Source organism: Rattus norvegicus, chromosome 12, assembly GCF_036323735.1.
Source record: "Rattus norvegicus strain BN/NHsdMcwi chromosome 12, GRCr8, whole genome shotgun sequence".
Classification (NCBI taxonomy): Eukaryota; Metazoa; Chordata; class Mammalia; order Rodentia; family Muridae; genus Rattus; species Rattus norvegicus.
This window is the reverse complement of record NC_086030.1, coordinates 48,564,095-48,580,332: the sequence shown is the minus strand read 5'-3', so window position 1 is coordinate 48,580,332 and position 16,238 is coordinate 48,564,095. Positions and strand designations below refer to the sequence as shown.

At 49.2% G+C, this 16,238-nt stretch overlaps 1 long non-coding RNA gene across 1 annotated transcript; it reads left to right on the top strand.

Annotated features, from left to right (window-relative positions):
- Window positions 1-2,195: 2,195 nt before the first annotated feature.
- Window positions 2,196-4,830, top strand: LOC120095862 (uncharacterized). The gene is made up of 2 exons (XR_005491737.2): window positions 2,196-2,478; window positions 3,885-4,830. It is a non-coding gene; the product is annotated as an uncharacterized LOC120095862 (long non-coding RNA).
- The last annotated feature ends 11,408 nt before the right edge of the window (window positions 4,831-16,238 follow it).

Genomic DNA, 16,238 nt, shown 5'->3' with positions numbered 1-16,238 from the left:
CCAGATAGAGCACTCATATAAATAAATACATCTTTTAAAAAATGTTTAAACCTTATTTTGAAGGTTCACTTATTATTTTTTGGTTTGCATTTATAAGTTGGACTTCTTTTTTAATTTATTTTAATTAAAACGTTGCATTATTTCCTCTTTACCTTTACTTCTCTCTCCTCTCTCCAACCAACCCCTCCCCTGTCCCTTCCACCTTCCCCCATGCCCAACCTCACTTCCCCTCAACTCACTTCCCCTCTTTTTCTTTAATTACTATTGTTACACATGCATACACACACACACACTCATGCTCGTGCAAATATATAAATACAACCTGCTGATCTGTTTAGTGCTAATTGTGTGTGTGTGTAGTTTCAGGGATGAACACTTGGTATTGGAGAACCAATTGGGGGTCGCGTTCCCTAATTAGTTAGCCGTACACCTTTGTCCAGGGATGAGCTGGTGAGATTTTCCCCCTTTCACAACAACAGCACAACTATTGGCCATTGTACTGGCTGGTTTTGTGTGTCAACTTGACACAAGCTGAAGTTATCACAGAGAAAGGAGCCTCCCTTGAGGAAATGCCTTCATGAGACCCAGCTGTAAGGCATTTTCTCAATTAGTGATCAAGGGGTGGGGGAACCCAGCCTATTGTGGGTGGAGCCATCCCTGGGCTGGAGTCAGGTTCTATAAGAAAGCAGGCTGAACAAGACAGAGGAAGCAAGCCAGTAAGCAGCACCCTCCATGACCTCTGCATCAGCTCCTGCTTCCTGCCCTGTGTGAGTTCCTGTCCTGACTTCCTTTGGTGATGAACAGCAATGTGGAAGTGTAAGCTGAATAAACCCTTTCCTCCCCAACTTGCTTCTAAGTCATGATATTTTGTGCAGGAATAGAAATCCTGACTAAAACAGTCATCAACGACGTGTGTTCTTGTCTCTCACAGCATCTGGAGGGGGGCATGTGCTGTAAAAATAAATCTCAAGCCAACACCATCACCCAGCCCTGTGGCACGCAAGGGGGTAAGAAAACCCACCCATCCTTTCCAGGGTGACAGGCAGGAAGCCCAGCTTCCCCTGTGACCCTAAGGTTCACAGTCACTCCCTGAGAACTGAGCAGCTCCTGCAGAAGGAGCCGGGATGCAATCCTTTCTCTCTGCAAATCTATGGGATCCAAAGATGCTCTTGCCTGGCCAAGTTCCAAGAGTGCCTGCTCTTTGGCGGCAAGCAAGATGGGTTCCTGAAATGGTAGGTGACCCGAGTTCAAATCCCAACACTTCCTAGCTGTGTGAACTCAAGAGCTACTTCGCCTCTCTTGGGCCTGTGTGCTTGGTCTGTAAAATGTAGACAACACGGGCACTAGCTGCCTCAGGCTGTCCTGTGGTCTACAGGAAAGGAAACAATTGTTGCAACTGAGTGAAGAGCCACAGCCCTTCCTGCTGGCAGAAAAGATAAAGCGCTTGTGCTTGAACACACTCCTTCACTAGCCAGACAAAATGACCGACAGCTCTTTGGCCACCATTTGGTCTCGAATGCTGTCCCCAGAAGTAAACTTGACTTGAGGACATCCCTGCAGTTAGTACTGCTCTTCACCCAAGCTTGGCTTTAGAGGCTGTCGCTGTGACTAAGGGTGGGGTCTACTGCTTGCTTGGGAGAAGATAGAGGAGGAGGAGGAGGTAGTGGAGAAGGAGGAGGTGGAGGAGGAGGAGAAGGAGGAGGAGGAGGTGGAGGAGGAGGAGGAGAAGGAGGAGGAGGAAGAGGCAGAGGAAAAAGAGGAGGTCAAGGAAGAGGAGGAGGATGGGGGAGGGGCAAGTGTCATGGTCTGGGCATTGCTTTAGCCAAGTGACCAAGAGAAGCCCCAGGCAATAAGGAGGCTTCCCTATGGACAACATTCAAGTCACTTCATGGTGTTCCCCCTCCCCCCACACACACAGACACACATAGTTCACGGTTATATACTCCACTGATAGTCTGAAATATCTGTCACCATTTTTAAAGTGTAGTGTGGCACTGTGAGGTATCATTGTTTCTGTTGGTTATTAAAGTCTTGCTTTTTTTTTTCCTCCCAAAAAAAAAAGCCCTTACGGACCCCAACCCCCACCCCACCCACCCACCCCTTCTCCTTCTCGGAACCTCACCGTACCAGACCGAATGAGTATAAATAAATAAATAAATAAGTAAACAAACAAACAAATCAATGCTCTCCAGTTCTCAGGGCCCTCCTGGAGCCATTTGTTCTACCATGAGGGTGGCTTTTAATTCCACTTAGGTGAGAGCCTAGCTTTCATCTTCCCTCTCTGCTGCTATGGCAACCAATGTACTGGCAACATGGCTGGAAGAGAACTCATTCTCCTTCCACCAAGCTGAGAAGAGTGGGGAGACCACCCAGGGAGAGGAGACAGTTCAGGCAGCCTTTGTAAACAGCCCGTAGAAAGACGCTCAACTGACTTCAGGACCATGGAAAGCTCCGAAGGAGGCAGGAAGGCGGCTGGAGGTGGGGGGCGGGGCTGAGAGGGAGGAAGGGAGCAAGGGAGGGGGAAGGAGAGAGGGAGAAGGGAAAGGGGATGGGAGAGGAAGGAGGGGCAAGTTTGGTTAGTGAGTGCATCCTTAGCTTCCCCAGAAAGTGATGTGGGGGAGGTGGAGCTTGGTGGAGCTTGGTTTGTTCTCTGCACCCACAGAGGACTTTGTCATCAATGGGAATTCAGTTTCCTAAAGCCTGCTGGGAAGGAGGGAGCAGCCTCCCAGCCACTGTAAACAGTCCGTCCACTGAGCTTTCTCCCCACCTCCAGTGGTGTGCAGGTAGCTGCACTGTCCTGGTCAGTCATGGCAGTATGTCCCTGTAACTCCAGGCTGAGGCAGGGCAATTGTGAGTCTGAATCCAAGGAGAATGACATATTGAGTTCAAGGTCAATCTGAACTACACAGAGAGACCTTAGCTGGGGCTGGAGGTGCGGTGGGGGAGACGTCAGAGACTCATCGGATGAAAGCACTTGCCGTGCAAGCCTGACAACCTGAGTTTGGATCCCCAGAAACCATCAGTGATGAGACAGGATGGTGCATGTCTGAAACCCCAGCACTCTTACACTGAGGTGGGAGGCAGAAACAGGAGACTCACTCACCCAGAAGCTCGTGGGCCATGATGTCTTCCTACCACGATGATGAGACACTTATCAAACTTATCAAAGACAATGGGGTTTGGGGGGGCTGCGGTTCCAGAGGATTAGAGTCCATAGTGGTAGAGGGAAATCATGGCTGCAAGTGAAAGACCCCCAGAGCGGGGAGACCCTCACTCAAGTCTCGGGATGATGTGACCCCCCCAAGAACTCACACAAGACCATCCTTGCTGTAGTCACATGAGGTTTACTGATAGGAGCCAGTGCACTGGGGTCGAGACTCGTATCCCACGCAGGGGCAGTGGAGTTCGACCCCCAGTAGCAAAGAGAAGGGGGATTTAAAGGAAGAAACCACAACCCAAAGGGATAGGGAGGCGTCACTGGAAAATGTCGAGAATACCAGTGAAAAATCACAAGGAGGAGCTTCCTGTTTCTCAAGATTGTTTAACTTTATGGTCCTCCAGTTCCTGGGAGAAGCTTCCTGCTTCTCAAGGTTGTTCTCTAAGATTTTAATCTAACTTTATGGTCAGCTACCTGCCGATGTAATTACCAATCTATAGTCCTAGGAGAAGCTTCCTGGAACATACAATCCCAGGGCCTAACCGGTTTTTTTTCTTTTACTCTAAACCTTTGTCTAGTGGGGGGAGGCAACCTTAAAACTTCTACCTTTCGGGGCTGGGGATTTAGCTCAGTGGTAGAGCACTTGCCTAGCAAGCGCAAGGCTCTGGGTTCAGTCCCCAGATCTGAAAAAAATAATTAAAAAAAAAAAAAAACTTCTACCTTTCAGTAGAAAAGCCCTTCACCTACAGAGCCACCGTCTAATCTCCTGAAGAAGGTCTCCCTGTGCCCCCAGTCGAGGCTGCCACCAAGTCAAACCAAGCCCACCACCATCAAGTCATGGACTACCCCTGCGGGACCAGCCTGAGCTATCCCCTTTCCCTCCACGGACCCCCCCCCCCCACCGCTCCTTTCTCAGCATCCAGCGGTGGCGCCTGGATGCCCAAGAGCCTGAGAACTGAGGACCCTGGCCTCCTTGCAGGCTTGAGATCTCCGGCTGTGTCCACTGAGCTTTCTCCCCACCTCCAGTGGTGTCCTGCGGCTTCCCACAGCCAGACACACACCCTGCCTCAGCAGCAGCGGGGGCACGGTGTAACTGAGGTGGAGCAGATGAGGGAACCCCCACAAGAAACCTACAAGAAGCCATCAGTGGGACCACACAGCAAAAGCACCACTCCGCTCTGGTACCACGCACAGCTTCCGGGGAAATGCCCTAACCTGGGAGGCACATCCCTGTGAGCTCATTCACTGTGACCAGGGAATAGCTAGGCACTGGGCACACCAGCCCAAGGACACTGTGGCTCACAGACAGATAGCACAGGACAGTAGGCTGGACAATCTTTTTTTTTTGGGGGGGGGGTTTCTTTTTTTCGGAGCTGGGGACCGAACCCAGGGCCTTGCGCTTCCTAGGCAAGCGCTCTACCACTGAGCTAAATCCCCAACCCCTAGGCTGAACAATCTTGTAAGCTCTTGGTAGCAACAATACATCCTGGCCTAAAACCAGGAAGAGGGCTCAGTCGACACATGAGGGAGTTTGTCCGTTGTGCACAAAAGCCAGGGATGAGTGAGGGAGCTAAGCCAAACCTGTGGCTGGGTCAAAGCACCCCATACGGAGCATCACTGAAATGCACCCCCCCCTCCCCGTGAACTGCTAAATAAAAAGCGCGAAGGCAGAATTACAGTCATCAGTTTAATTGAGTGAAATTGGCCGCACATTAATATTCATGATTATTAGAGCGGCTAATTTTCCTCTTTATAGAAAGCAAACGGGGGTTCGTTTCAGCTGCAACTTTTTTCCTCCCGTGGATTTGTGCAGGGGAGGAGGTGGATAAATGACAAGGCCCTTGGAATCAGCCACCCAGCTCTGAATGCTCATGCATGATTGTCAAGGACCTTTTAATGGCTTTGACCTCCTAGAGGGGGCTGGGGAGAAGCAGCTTATGAATATTAAATAAAGCACCCAAAGGCTTCTAAGAGAGCCCCGCCCCCATAGATCAGGGCAGGTCACCAGAAGGAGAGACTCATCCTGCTTACTCCATTGTCCTGTGCCTCTGAAGAAGAACCAGGACTAGAGCAGAAGCCACAACAGGAAACCCAAACCCTGGAGGGACAGGCATGGGGTACCCACCTGAGCATCCTCGTGAGACGGAAGACAGGGACAGCCAGTGGGGTAGTAAATGTTTACAACAGTCCAGCGCTGGAATCTAAGGAGAGTGATGGCTCTCCAGCCATCCCAGGAAGGGAGAAGCAGAGACAGAGCTGGATAGTGAGAGAAGGAGACCTTCACCCTTGAGAGCTCATCTAGAGAAAGGACATCTAGAAACCACACACACACATACACACACACACACAAACATATACATATACAAGTACACAAGCACACACAATTACAGAACTACACAAACATACATACATATACGTATATACACACATACACACACATGCACATACATACACACATGCATACACATACAAACACACACAAACACACATGTACACACACAAACACACACATATACAACCACACACAACTACACATACACGCACATATACAACACATACACGCACATATACAACACATACATATACACACAAACATATGTACACATACACAGAGACATATATACATATGCACAAACACACATACACACACACACAAAAATACACACACACACACACACACACACACAGCTTGTGTCCACCCCAGGGGCATGTAGTGATGTGCCACTAGCTGCAAACATACCTGACACCATCGTTGTTCTAGATTCTCTGTTAAGTAGAAACAGTGTTCCTTTGAGAGGCCTGATGCCAGTGATTCTTCTGGCAAGGGGCCATGTTGTTCCAGAAAGCAAGGAGTACTCAAAGAATCAAAGAAGTCGAGAAACAAGGAAGCTTGAAGGGGACTTCGATGGCCAATGAGGCAATGTAAGCATCAAAATCAATGTCAGTGGAAACAGATACAACCACTCAAGAAAGATGGAGGGGGGGTTGGGGATTTAGCACTCACCTAGCAAGCTCAAGGCCCTGGGTTCGGTCCCCAGCTCCGAAAAAAAAAAAAAGAAAAGAAAAGAAAAAAAGAAAGATGGAGACACAGCCTGGTGTGGTGGCTCACACCTTTAGTCCCAGTACTCAGGAGATAAGTGTGAGGCCAGAAGTGGGTGAGTTTGAGACCAGCCTGGTCTATGTAGTGAGTTCCAGGACAACCAGAGCTACATAGTGAGACCTTGTCTCAAGAAAGGAAGGAAGGAAGGAAGGAAGGAAGGAAGGAAGGAAGGAAGGAAGGAAGAAAGGCAGGCCTCAAAGTTACTCCTCATGAAACCACTTCTAAAGGTTTTCTTTTTTGAGGGGGTGCATTTTTAACGTATATGAGTATTTTGCCTGCATTTATTCTGTACACCACATTAATGCCTAGTGCCTGCAGAGACCAGAAGGCAGCATCAGAACTGGAGTCACAGATGGTTGTGAGCCAAATTACCAGTGCTGGGAACCAAACCCAAGCCTCTAAGAGAACAGACAGTGCCCTGACTGGCTGAGCCATGGCTTCTGCCCCACAGACCGTGTTCTAATAAAAGCCCTTGTGTGCTGCTGGGCCACATGTGACTGAGGTGGTCACTGTGGGAATCAGCCTGGAGGCTCCTCAAAAACCTACAAATAGAACTACCCTGTGGACCAGCTATGCTGCCACACAAAGGGTCCAAGCCAGCATTCCACATGAGTGTCAGTGCTGATGTTCTATCCACAGTAGACAAGATAGGGAAGAGACCAGGGCCACAACCAGATGGGGAAAAGGACCGTGCCATGCACAGAACAGAATAGTGAGTTTTAAAGAATGAAAGAGGGACATTTGCAGGGAAGTGGGTGGATCTGGAGATCTCTGCAACAGGGGAAAAATGTCAGTCTTTAAAAAGGACAATATTAGTGGGGATGGGATAGGGGAGTTGTGGAGGGGAAACCAGGAAGAGCAATAACATTTGAAATGTAAATAAATAAAATAACCAATAAAAAAGCGCATACTGGGGTTGGGGATTTAGCTCAGTGGTAGAGTGCTTGCCTAGCAAGCACAAGGCCCTTGGTTCGGTCCCCAGCTCTGGAAAAAAAAAAAAAAAGAAAGAAAAAAAGAAAAGAAAAAAAAAAGCACATACCAAAAAAAGACAATATTGTAGATTTTCTCTCATACTTGCAAACAAAATTTGTGCACATAAGCATGTGTGTACATATATATGTATGTGTGCACGTATGCATGCATATATGTATATGCGTGTGCATTGAGCATTTGTGTGCATGTGTACATACACACATACATGTGTTTGTGTGTGTGGACATGATAATGTATGTGTGTATGTATATGTGTGTGCAGGTGTATATATGTGCATGTATGTACATGTGTATCTATGCATGTATGTGTATATATGTATGTGTATATGTATGCATGTGAGCATTGTGTACATGTGTGTTTGTGTGCCTGAGAATGCCTGTGTACATGTATATGTGTGCACATAGGTGTACATTGTTCATGTATGTACATGTACATATGTGTGCGTATATGCATATATGCATCGAGCGTGTGTGCATATGTGTACATGCACACATACATGTGTTTGTGTGTGGAGGCATGATAATGTATGTGTGTGCGTATATGTGTGTGCATATGCGTGTATTGTGTGTATGTGTAATGTGTGGATATGAGTATACATGCGTAAGTGTGTGTATGCATATGTTTGTGTGCATGTGCAAAGGACATAAAAATAGAAAAGCAGCTGTGAGAGAAGAGACATGAGAGGAGGAAGAGTGGGGAGGATGTGGAATAGATGCGCCCTCTTCTGGCCACTCTGGGTACTGCATGCACATGGTGTCCATACATACACACACAGGGGTGCACAAATCTTTAAATGCACTTCCTATTATTGCAAAGGGATGAAAGCCCCAAGAGGACAAGACATCTCTCTCTCCTGCCATTATCATTAAAGATGCACACCCTGGACCTAATCACACAGAAACAATACACATGCATGTACACACGCACCCATGGGGTATCCCAAGAAGTGACAGCCTGTCCCCTTCAGAACTGTCCAAGTCACATGGCACAGTGATTCAGGCCCATAACCCCAGAACTCAGATGGAAATGGGAGGGTCAGGAGGTCATCCTCAGCTACAGTGGGCTCAAGGCCAGCCTGGAACACACAGAACCCTGACTCAAAAGGCAAACAGGGCCTAGTCCAGATCACAAGGGTCAAAGAGAGTCAGAGGAATGTTCCAGGTTGAAAGAGACTCAGGGGACAGCACAACTACATAAAATAGTGATCCTGAACTTGCTCACTGGGACAAGCAGACTTGGTGGCATCTAGGTTCTTAATGACCAGAATGCCTTGGGGTTAGTGTCCTGAACATGACTTTGGTGTAAGAGGCAGCTACTGTGCTCACGGGTGACAGGACATCATGTTAATAGTTCCTCATTTTCTCAGGTGTGGGAGCAGGAGGTCACTGGGATTGGATTCTTGACTTAGTTTGTTGTACTAGGGACTGAGCTTAGGACCTTCCATGAACTAGGCTAGTCTTCCCCTAATGAACTACATCCCCAGCCCTCTGCCTTCCTGTAACCATAGTAACTGTTCATTTGGTGCCTATTATGTGCTGTGCAACATTGTAACTGCTTCTATTTATCCTAATCCTACAAAAAAAAAATCACTCGATGGATTCCCATTTTACAGGTGAGAAAATTGAGATTGGAAGAGGTTAAACATCCACACATACACACTAGACCATTACTTCTCTCTGATGTTTACCATATGTCTGGGGACTGTGCCAAGCACTGAGCATAGACTGAAGAACAGAATATTCATGTCCTCCCCCTGTAAGGCGGACAGTCCAGGAGGAATAATGGGACACAACAGTGGTGAAGGCCAGGACGGTACAACATGGGGCTGGGAAGGAGGCTCACGCAGGGGAGGAGAGGGCTAAGTAAATGTGTGGGGCCCAGATTTCTGCTTCTTAGTAAGTCAGGTGGCAAGCACGACATGGAAGAGACCTGAGCAGTGCTCTGGGGATGAAGATTTTGTCTGTGATGTTACTTGCATTTGACAAGACCTTGCTCTAACCCAGGCTGGCCTGGAACTAACTCACTGTAAATCCGGGCTCATCCCAAACCCATGACAATCCTCTGACCTCAGCTTCCCAAGTGTGATTTGTATTTCAGAGGTAGAGAGAAATGGGTTGAAAGACGGAAACGGTACAACAAGCAGGGCTGGGGCTTTACCAGAATCAGTGTCCCAACCCCACAACTGTCTGGCTGCTTTCTGGACACTTTTTTTTTTTATTCTTTTTTTCGGGGCTGGGGACCGAACCCAGGGCCTTGTGCTTGCTAGGCAAGCGCTCTACCACTGAGCTAAATCCCCAACCCCTCTAGACACTTTTTAAAAAGACATTGTTTTTTATGCATATGGGTGTTTTGCTTCCATGCACATGTGTGTAACACGTGTGTGCCTCATGGAGATCAGAAGAGGGTGTCAGGTCCCCTAGAACTGCAGTTTCCAGACTGTTGTGAGCAGCCACATGGGTGCTGGGAACCAAACCCAGGTCCTCGGCAAAAGCAGCAGTGATCTTAACCACTGACTCTTTCTAACCACCTATAGAACTCCGGATGGACATGGTAAAAGGTTCTGTGGATATCTTCCACCCTTCCACACTCCCCACATCTGGATACCCAAGACTCCAGGGCAGTACCCAGAATGAGTATTGCCCTGGCCACTAGGGAAGCATCCTTTGGCGAATGACAGGCAAGCATTGGTAGATAATGCCCTACTGTTGTTGGGATGCTTTCTCCCGGGGAACTGTTAGCCAGAGGGCCACTTTTCAGTCCTTGGAGGATTCCATAATTTGTGAGCTGAGGGATGAAGGGAAGTTCAGACCCCCAGGTCCTCATCTCAGCCGAAGACAAAGGTGACATGCACCAGGCCCCTAAAGGTCAGGCTGGGAAAGACCAACACTTTGTTTGAAAGCATCCCCACCTCAGGTTTTGGAACAGAATCTACAACGATGGTGGTGACGCTCTGTGTGCTGTCCCTCGCAGTGACCACTGGCCACGCAGAGCCACTGAATGCTGAAAATGAGCTCCGTGCAACTGAAGAACTGATTTTTTTCATTTTACCTAAATTTTCATTATAATTAATTCTCATAAAGGCTTATTTTATGTATATGGGTACTGTTGCTTTCCTCAGACACACCAGAAGAGGGCACCAGATCCCATTACAGATGATTGTGAGCCACCATGTGGTTGCTGGGAATTGAACTCAGGACCTCTGGAAGAGTCTGGAAGAGTGCTCTTAACCTCTGAGCCATCTCTCCAGCCCTATAATTAATTTTAATGAATTGAAATGCAAACGACCCTTGTGAGACTGATGGTGATTGTGCTGGACACTGGGAACAAAGTCCTAAGGCATAGCACAGTGACACTTTCACCCGGCTCCTGAGTTCTTCCAAGAAAGCAAAGCCTTTCTCTGTTGCCCTGTCCTTGCTCTGTTGCCTGTCCTTGGTGCTCCCGTCCAGAGCTTTACCTGTAAGGCTCAACTCTTAGCCTGCATGGCTGTCCCCTTGACATGGTCCCCCTAAGGAGACTTCCCCTGGCTGACCCATCTTGCAAGCTTCTAAAGAACCCTTTCTACTGAGCCCGGGCCACTCAGCAAGGCTGGGAGGAGGGATCCAGTTCTCCCTCTTGCCAGTTTGGGCACAGCTGATGCAATCTGTCTCCTGCTGAGATGCAGAACTGGGCCCTGGAGCAGGAGCAGGAGCAGGAAAGGCCTGCTGTGTGGCCAGCTGAGTGCCATGTGGCCAGGTCTGTTACAGCCAGCATCGCCACCAGGGAGCCTCAGCTTTCCTCATACCCTGAGAAGTGAAGAGACCCGTTTTGTCAGAGTTGGATAGATAGGTTTCATTCTCTAACATCGAACTATGGTTGCCTTTTTTTTTCTTTTCTTTTCTTTTTTTCGGAGCTGGGGACCAAACCCAGGGCCTTGCACTTGCTAGGCAAGCGCTCTACCACTGAGCTAAATCCCCAACCCCACTGTGGTTGCCTTTAAGGGGCAACTTCCAGCAACTCCTACCCTGGGTTGTTCTCCAGTGGCCTTTAGATCAATCACCCAGCCTTGAGCTCCCCAGCATAGCTGAACCCGACTCTTGCCCCTCCCCCCACCCTAGCCTGACCCCGTCCTCTCACAGTGATGAACCAGCCTTGTCTGAAATATCCTGGTTTCTGTGCTTTCACCAACACCTGCTCTTCTCACACACCCGGTCTTGAAACAGGCCAGGTCAGGTTAGAGTGCTCTAATGAACGGTCCCCCAAGTCCCCTGGTGATTGGACCACCAAGGCTCAAGATGCATGCATTCAACAAGTCCCCACTGGCAAGATTCAGCCGCCACCCCCACGGGCAGCTGCTGTGGCCTGTGAGGGAGGGAATGTTCTCTACAGCGGGGGTTCTGAGTCCCAACCCAGAACCAGCTGCATGACCTGCCTGAGCGTGGATGCAGAGAGAAAGGTACCCCAGGATGGACCTGACGGGGCTCTGACAGGTGGGGAAACAGGGTGGGGGTGGGGGCAGAAGCAAAGTTAACTTATCCAGAGCAACACAGCAGAGCAAAGTAAGGTGTCATCCACCTTCCGTTCCTGTGACAGAACACGTTAGAAAAGTAGCCCAGAGAGGCGACGTTCATTTCTGCCTACGGTCTTGGATCTCAGCTCACACACTTGGGTTTCATCATCGTAGAGTTGTCAAAAGGCAAAGAACTGAGGTGCAGATTAAGGACAAGATGTACCCTTTAAGACACACAAAATGCCTACTTCTGGACAGGTCAATGTCTCACCGCCACTAACCACAAATCCAACCAGGGAGGGTTCCAACAGTGAGCTTGGTACACTCATGACCCAACTGCCTTTCAACAGCGCCACCTGCTGGTCAAGAAAAGTCATTCGCTGAAGAGCCCGCCTGGGAGCCCAAGAGCAGGACACAGAAGCTGCTCGCCCGACTCCCAGCCTAACAGAGAGAGGCAGCCTCAGTGAGGGCGGAGGGCAGCCCCGGCAAGCATCCTAGAACGGGCACCAGAGCACTACATGCAGTTTTCTCAGTGGCTTTCCGAGGGCTCTGTCATAAGATGTCATGGATACCAATAGGTGCGGCGGCGGCCAAATGACGAACTCTCCCGCCAAAGGCATACAGATGAGTCAACCGGAAAGTTCACCAGCTTACACAGGGCCAGTCATAAACAGTCATCAAGAACCTTTTAAGTTGAGTGTGTGGTGCGTGCGCGCGCACACATATAAGCATATACGTCTGAGGACAATCTTTAGAGTCGGTTCTCTCCTCTCCCCTTTCTAACATGAGTCCCGGGGTCCAAACCCAGGCCCTAGGCTTGTGTGGGGCCACTGTGCTATCTTGTGGGCCTGAGAATTTTAAAATAAGGCCATGTCTGTAAGATATCATCAAGGCATCCTTGAGAGCCAATGGAGGAACACTAGCTGTACAAAGTGGGGCTGCTCCTTATGACAGCAAGGGGGTTGGGCAAGTGTGGGTTCCCGAGCGAGCCACGGTAGCACCATGCTCCACCATAGAAGACAGGCCTAGGGGGGAAGAGCTTCGGGGTGAGATGAAGCCTGAGGCTGTGCAGTGGCCACCCCAGACAGGATCCCAGAGGCCAACTGCCCTAAATAAGAAAGCAGGCGGGCGGGGTGGGGGCTCACTGCCATCAAGTCCTAAGATGTGAGTTTGATCCCAGGGACCTACAAGATGGCAGAACAGGCTCCTACAAGCTCTGCTGAGCTCTACACAGGCTGTAGCAATCGCCCGCCCCACCCCCACTGTCTCAGATAGATTTAAAAAAAAAATACACCAGTTATCACGGCTCCCAGACACTGTGAGAGCCCAGGTGACATCGGCTGCCACCATCCCTACTGTGTTAAGTGAACTGATGAAGAAATTAAAGTCGCAGGAGACAGTGGACTCCGCTAGGCTGGTCACAAAAAGCTTCACCAAGAAGTTCCGTCTTTGCTGAGACCTGAAGGGTGTGGAGGAGCTGGAGGTAAAAGCAGACTGACCAGAGGGAACTGCACAAAGGTCCTGGGGTGGCAGAGAGCTGGGGAGCCACAGCTGGGGTTTGGGGGGAGCTCCTCCCACCTCCATGCTTTTGCTGACTGTCCCCTCCCTCTCCCCTCACTCCCAGCCAATCAAACTCTTACTTTGCCAGCTTCGCTCTAATCTCTTGCTACCCTACATGGTCTTCTCTGTTCCCTTATAGGAACACTTGTCCTTCAGTTTAAGGCAAAGCCAAGAAGGGTCAAGGTAAGATTCCCTCATTGCAACTGCAGATTCCCAGGTCCCATTGAGGGTGTGGATGTGGTTATTTGGTTTGTTTTTGCTATTGGTTTGAGATGAAACTCTGTAGCCAAAACTGACCTTGAAGTCTTAAACCTCCTAGTTCTGCATCCTCAACACTGGGATCATAGACAGGCGTCCCAGACCTAACTAGACATGGAAAGGGGGTGTCTTAGTTAGGGTTTTACTGCTGTGAACCCACACCATGACCAAGGCAACTCTTACAAGGACAACATTTAATTGGAGCTGGCTTACAGGTTTAGAGGTTCAGTCCATTATCATCAAGGTGGGAACATGGCAGCGTCCAGGCAGGCCTGGTGCAGGAGGAGCTGAAAGTTCTACATCTTCATCTGAAGGCTGCTTGTGGAAGACTGGCTTCTAGGCAGCTAGGATGAGGGTCTTAAAGCCCACGCCCACAAGACACACCTCCTCCAACAAGGCCACACTTTCTAATAAGGCCACTCCCGGAGCCAAACGTATTCAGACCATCACAGGGAGTGCTGTTAAGCCACCATACTGTCTCAGGGTGTCTCCAGCCAGTCTGCCTCCCCTCCTTGTGCAGTTTCATATTTATTTGGCATGCTAACCTCTCAGGAAGCAAGGACAGGGGTCGACCCTGTGCTGTGCTATGTATAGAAAGAGCTGCTGCAGGAGCCTGAACCATGGTCTGGTCTAGAATCTAAGCTCAGGGCTGGAGAGATGGCTCTGGTGTGTCTGAAGACAGCTACAGTGTTCTCATAAAAATAAATCCTTAGAATTTAAGTTCAGCAGGGCAGTGAAGACACAGTGGCATCACTCTCATGCATAAGATAAATGCCTTTAAAAGAGAGGATTGAAGCCGGGCAGTTGCGCCACACTCCTTTAATCCCAGTGCTCAGGAAGCAGAGGCAGGCGGATCTCTGAGTTCAAGGCCAGCCTGGTATACAGAGTGAGTTCCAGGAGAGCCAGGGCTACACAGAGAAACTCTGTCTAGAAGAGGGGGTGGGGGGGAGAGAGAGAGAGAGAGAGAGAGAGAGAGAGAGAGAGAGAGAGAGAGAATGAATGAGAGAGAGAGAGGGAGAGAGAGAGAGAATATGAATTTGATCCAGCTGTAAAATGAAGTCAAGAATTATGCAGGTGAATGGATCACATTGTGTGAAGTGACCCAGACCCAGAAAGGCAAACATCACATGTTCTCTCTCACCAGGGGAGTGAGTACAGATCCTGGAACAATGGATCCCAGAGTAATGGATCCCAGAGTAATGGATCCCAGAGTAATGGATCCCAGAATAACTGCAGAAGCCAAGACAGGGAGAGGAGTTTGGGGAGCAACAGAGGGGATTTGCAGGATGCTGGTGCTCTGATCATTGGAGGAGAACCTTGGACCTTGGAGAACGTACAGACACCACTTTACTAAACCAGCACAATCCCTAAGTGCACTCTAAACATTGGTCCTTACACCCACAGGGAAGTGTAGCCCTCATCCCTCATCAAGGACACTTCTCTTTGTAACAGATGGCAACTGTTACAGAAAACCACAGCCAACCAAAATGCAGAGTTCTGGAGCCCAGCCCCAATGGAAACACTGTAATACAATACAACTCCTGCACCGCGAGGCTCAGGGAACATTTCAGCAACTGGGGCAGAAAAGGAATGTAAGAGCTGGAGGATCTGGGAGCTTGCCGTGAGATTTCTTCTCAGAATGTCAGAAGCTACATGCATGAAGTCTCACCAACATGATCGCCTAACATAACCTGAACGAGAAAGACACCAGCAGACATGCTAAGGTAGACAGAGAAACTCACAAGGCTTCGACCTTAATCAAAGAACATCAGGCAACGAGGGAATGCTGAAGGGAGAAACAGTGTAGGCATAAATATTTTGCTACCTACTTTATAAGGGTTCAACCTCTCCTCTAGCCCGCCACCCTGCAGAGGTAGTGGATGAGAAAAGCTGTTAGGATGTGGGAGAAGTGGACCTGTTCAGCCATAGTTCATTGGAGGTGAGCTCAATCTTTGGCAGCAGTTCAGTCCCATAGCAAACACCAAATACGACTCAGCAGCTGCAGGCAGACAGCAGGCACGAACCAGCAGCTACAGCCCAGTCCTTTCACAAGCACACACCAGGCAGCTGCAATTCAATCCTGAAGAAACCGCCAGGCTCACCCATGGGCCTGAGGCCAGGCTGTGGAAGTGTCGAGCTGCCGCAGGAGCCTCAGAGCAGTTCTTGGGCTGGTTTCTCTCAGTGGCAGTGTTACCACAAGTTGAGCTCAACTTCCCTATGTATGGTGAACCAATACAAGCGTGTCTCTAGTAAAGAATAGCGAGGCGGGGCAAACCAAACCAATGCTCAGTGCTCGTCTCCCGCTGATGGTGGGGCCACATTGATATCCCTTCATCAGGAGTCCTTTCACATGTTTACTATATCAAAACATCCCTTCACCTGTGTCTGCTTCAGGAAAACATTCTCTCGAGTGTTTGCTTTCACCTGTGTGCCCCAGCAAAGCACCGTTTGGCATAACTGACTTTCCGAAGAAACTAGAAGCTTCTATTTCAAAACAGTTTCCCCCACAGGAGAAGAGCACACCCACCAGCTATCAAATGATCAGCCCTGAAAACATACAGACAGGTAACATCACACAGACCGAGCAGGTCGAGTTTATGTATTTAGGAATACGTAATAATTAAAAGAAAAGGCCATGGACTTGAAAGTAAGAGGTGGGTACGTGGGAGGGTTTGGAGGGAGGA